The sequence below is a fragment of the Boleophthalmus pectinirostris genome, unplaced genomic scaffold (genome assembly GCF_026225935.1).
Source record: "Boleophthalmus pectinirostris isolate CB_2022bp ecotype Guang Dong unplaced genomic scaffold, ASM2622593v1 HiC_scaffold_23, whole genome shotgun sequence".
Taxonomy (NCBI): Eukaryota; Metazoa; Chordata; class Actinopteri; order Gobiiformes; family Gobiidae; genus Boleophthalmus; species Boleophthalmus pectinirostris.
The window spans coordinates 9696285-9701404 of NW_026571207.1; the positions used below are offsets into that span (position 1 = coordinate 9696285).

Genomic DNA, 5120 nt, shown 5'->3' on the forward strand with positions numbered 1-5120 from the left:
GGAATACCAAATTAAAAGCACGGATTTCAAAATAAAACTATGCATTAAATTAGAGTCTCCTTAGCTAGCCTTTTACATTTTCATGGATACAGGAAAAATAGTTAATTTCAAACAATCCAACTGTTCCTTGTGTTCATTCCCTCGAAGTATTTCTTCTGGAAGGTCTTTTGCCACATTTGCTATCATATATGGTGTAAAAGACATGTGGTGTAAAAGACATGTGAGACCATGTCCATAGATAGCTCCTCAGTTAGTTCCTTAGGTAGCCTAAAAAAAAAGCTCATTTTATACAGTCCAACAGTCCCTCACTTGTGCCTTTGAACTCCACATGCTGCACTTAGTTGCTTAAAACCCCATGATATGCTGTTAAAAACTGAGCTCAAAAAAAAAAAGACCCAAAAAGTTTCAAAATCTGCTCAGTGTGAAAGCTGTAACCATAAAATCAGCCAACCACTCTGTTGCCATGGGTCACGATGACTTTCGAAGCAATGGGTGATCGCTGTACAGTGCTCATGCACTAATTTACACATGTGGAGCTTGACTTCTCAGGAGTAGCTGGAGGATTTTTGCCAATTGTAGATTTAAAGGGTAAACTGGAAGAAACCTACAGACAGATTATTTGTTTATCAAGACAGCGGATCACCTGAAATCCTACAAGACAATGACAAGATACAAGACAGGACAGTGGCTCTTTCTGCAGGAGACATGAGCAGTAGAGCTCAAAGTGACATATTTGCTCTAGTCTGTATCAAACTCCCTATAGAAAGCGTTCAGTCCCCATGGAGTCTTCTTGCTACTATAGTATAGTATAGTATAGTATCAGCTTTTAATCGCTGGGCAACAATGAACACATTTTGCTCTGTCACGTGTTTCTCTCGCGTTTTGGAATGACAAATTAAAAAACCTTGAACCTTGAGTACTATCTACTCAGCCACCATGCTGCCTTCTTTTTCCAGGGGATAACTTGTCTCCATTGGGGGCATTAATATCCTGTATTTGATCCATCAACCAACAACTGATTTAGTGCTGCTTTGCCTGTAATGTCCCACAGTATGATATACACTTTCATTTATTAAAGTTCATGCCTCTAAATTGTAATGGCATCTTCTTGTCTCCATGGATATTAAGTTTTATGCCATTTTGCAGAACATTACAAAATAAAGTACATCTCTGCAGAGAATAGCAGGTCTTAGACTCCTCCACCTTAAACCTTACATAATGCCCTTTAAACAGGGAAACGATAAAAACAAACAATTGCTTGTAATTACTCTCTTTCTGTTTTCCTCTCTCTCTTCCTCCCCCCTCTCTCTCCCCCTTTCTTTCCCAACTCAATTCCCAGCTCATGTGGAGTTTATTGATGCGCTGGGGGCCTATTTGTTCAAACTCATTTCAAGTGATTGGAGGAAAAACAACACTTTTAAGTAAAATAAAATACAGCCGACGCATCCTTTGTCTGTTTAACAAGATTACCCTCAGGTCAAAAGTTCAGGTGGACTCAGCTGTCTCCGGACTAAATGTTCTCCATATAACTTTGTGCACCCGCTGACTTGGAATTACAACATACAGGTTCACTATAAGGAGGTTTATTTAAATGGGACTACTGAGCAAAATCTGACTTTTAAGAGTTTAATTATTATTTTGACTTGTGATTGAGCCACTCAGTTCTAATAAGAGTGATTCCAGCAAGTCTGAGTAATCAAGAAATTGCTCAGAAACATTTTTTTTGGTTTGTCTTTTGTTTTTGTTCATTTTAGTTCAAGGTCAAATACATTTTTGTCTACATTATTTAAACATTTTAAATAATCCCCATTGTACTGTAAAATGTTATTGCAGGAAAAAAATGTGTAAAGCCCCTTTAGACATGTGTCCAATGGAGGGTCCACCACCGTGTAGATATTACTGCTTTTTCGGGAATGTTCCCCAATGTTTCTATCTCCATATAAACAAGTGAAGCCACCAGACCAAGTTACAGGCCAGATCTGTGGAGAGGCAAACCCTTTATAGACTAACACTGTGGAACATTCCAGACAAAGTTAAAGTTCCAGTTAGAATTATTCTGGCCTTTCTGAATCCTGACAGGATGGTTTCAGTTGTCTTTATGAAAATCTTAATCTATAAGTTGCACCAAAGTGTAAGTCGCAGGACCAGCCAAGCCATGAAAAAAAGTGACTTATGGTCCAAAAAAGTCCGTATTTGAGTAAAATGTGTCTTGTCCCAGTTTATATTATATAAGCAGCTCTTGAGCGGCCATACCGGCTTGTCAAAGCCTGATCCCATCAGATCTCAGAAGTTAAGCAAGGCCGGGCCTGGTTAGTACTTGGATGGGAGACACTGGGAAAATCAGGTGCCACAGTGGGTGTCAGTCACAAAAACTGCTGTTGTGTCCTTAAGCAAGACACTTCACCCTCACCTTTCACCCTTTCATGCCTAGCATGAAAGTGGAGTGTGCGTGAGGGTTGGTGGTGGTCGGAGGGGCCGATGGCGCAGATTGGCAGCCTCGCTTCTGTCAGTCTGTCCCAGGGCAGCTGTGGCTACAGTAGTAGCTTACCACCACTGGGTATGGAGTGAATGAATAATGTTCTGTAAAGCATCTTTGAGTATCCACAAAAGCGCTATATAAAACTGATGCATTATTCATTATTATTGAGGTCAAAATAAGGTGGCTGCACATTGTATCTAATTAGAAAGTGTTTTTGATGATCAGGAAGTGTGTGGTTAGCATGATAGTTGCCGTTAGCTTTACTGTGATGACAAAACTCCACTCCGGCCTCAGAGTTGTGAAAAGCGCTTTTAAACTCATTGTGGTGAATAATTAGGATGCTCTTAGAATGTATGAGGTACATGAAGAATAACGTTGGTCTCTGTTTGCAGAATGTTCTCCACTGTGTTTGTTTTTAAACTCCACACACCTTCATTAGAATCATTTGGATAATTTCAGCCCTGAATTACCAACATCTGCTCAACAAAAGGTAAAAGGTTGACGCCAACTTGAAAACTACCACTGCATGACATCACAATGTGGAACAGAGCCGTTTGAACCTTGAGGATATAGACAGGATTAAGTAATTCAGGATTACTCAAACATGTGTTAATAAAACAAAACAACTCCAGGTTTGTTTTTGATGAGGTTACAACATTATAACATGGCTGAAAGCTCACAACAGTCAATTTTGCAAGACTTTAAAACAAACTAATTATGTTTTTTTTCCACTTTGTAAAGATACATAATAATCAGGTACAGCTGCTTTAAGCACATTTTTCGGCTACTCGTCTTTCTGTAACAATATGCAAATGTGTGTAACAGCTGTATGATTTTCCTGGTCACATTCGGAGTCTGAGGCTAAGGCAGTGCGAGCCACAGTGACCTGGCAGATTTATGGAGGAGAGCAGAGCTAATATTTCCCTGAGGAGTTGGAGGGTGAAGGATTTGGTGCAGGCGAGGTGCAGCTAGTTCCCATGTGAGCCCAGTGCATACAGGGGTTTAAACTAACATCAGAAATATGCACAATAGCATATATCTAAAGTTATACAGAATTTGCAACATGGATGGGAGGAGTAAGCAAATCAATAATTGGTGAGGTTCAGTATGTTTTAGAAACTACAGATCAAATGTTTTTCTATGTCATTTTGCATGGCCACCAGGATTGCTTATTATTGCAGCTGAATTTAAAGTCCATATTATACTATTTTTTGTTCTATGTTAGCAGTGACAGCCTGCTCGGGTTCTGGAAGTAAGTTTCAGTCATTCATGTTTTCCATAGACTTTTCAAAAATTCTAATATCAGGAGTTCAAAGGCATCGCGCTGAGACTTGGTGGTTTATAAAGTTTCAGAAACAGATTTTGAATAAAATTATAGGTCTTGTGGTCATTAGTTATCATGTAGCAGATTATTCTCGAGCAAATTTTCAAACTTTTAATATAACTTGATGAATTTTGATATAACTTGATGAACTGGAAATTTAGTTATGGAACTGTAGGGTGGGCGATCAGTGTTGAGCAGAGGTGGGACCAAGTCGTTGTTTTGCAAGTCTCAAGTAAGTCTCAAGCATTTGACCTCAAGTCCGAGTCAAGTCCCAAGTCAAAGACAGAAAAGTCCAGGTCGAGTCTCGAGTCACTGGCCCATAAGTGCACGTCAAGTCCAAGTTTTCTGCTTTGAGCTTCAAGTCATTTCAAGTCTTTAACCCAAAGTACCAAATATAGCTTAGATTTTTGCAATTTATGACTTTTAAACTAACTTGTACGTAAAATCATAGTATATTTATATGTGAGTATTTATATAAGAGTTGTAGAAATGTAAATTTTTCCTTTTTAATGTCTTGACAAGATTTTTAGTGTGAATCATTACAGTCAGAATAGAAAGAATTCAGATTTAAAAGTGCTTCAAGTCTTCTCAAGTCACAGGCCTCAAGTTCGAGTCAAGTCCCAAGTCATTGACACCGGGGCACGCTATGCTTTGACTTCAGTAGCATCGGAGAAACATGGGCAGGTTTTGTTGTGTATTTGGTTGTTCTAGACGCTCTGAACAGGAGAAAATGAATCATTTCTTCACTATTCCTTTGGAAATTACTCATCAGGAGCTCAAACAAGGGAATTATCGAAAAAAGACACGGATTATGGCTAGCAAAAATAAACTGCGAAGAAATTTCCTATGGTACCATCAAGACACCTGAAGTTTCATCAAGGTATTTGCTATTTAAATGGTTTCATAGCTTATTTAATGAAAGAAGCACATTTACTGAAGTAAAATTTCATTAATTTATCCAGGAAAACCCTCACTAGTTTACGATTCAACGAACCCACATTGGTCTCCTATGATCAACATGGCGCACGAGTCGAAGAGTCTGTGAGCCGAACCTGGAAAGAATCGGCCATGAAAAGATCCTCGCAGAGGAACAGTGAAGAAACGAATCGTTTTATCCCTTTCAGAGCGTCTAGAACAACCAAATACACAACAAAACCTGCCCGTGTTTCTTCGATGCTCCCGAAGTCAAGGGCATAGCGTGCCCGGTGTCATGGCGGCGTAGGTACCGTTGCTATAGGGGTCACGTGACGGTGCAAAGCCTCTATAGTCAAATTTGTGTAATATAGGACCTTTAAAGCACATAGCCTATTTTAGAGT

The 5120-nt window shown here is 39.3% G+C and overlaps 1 pseudogene; it reads left to right on the forward strand.

The window, feature by feature from the left end:
* Nucleotides 1–2239: 2239 nt before the first annotated feature.
* On the forward strand, nucleotides 2240–2356 carry LOC129410754 (5S ribosomal RNA; annotated as a pseudogene).
* Nucleotides 2357–5120: the final 2764 nt, after the last annotated feature.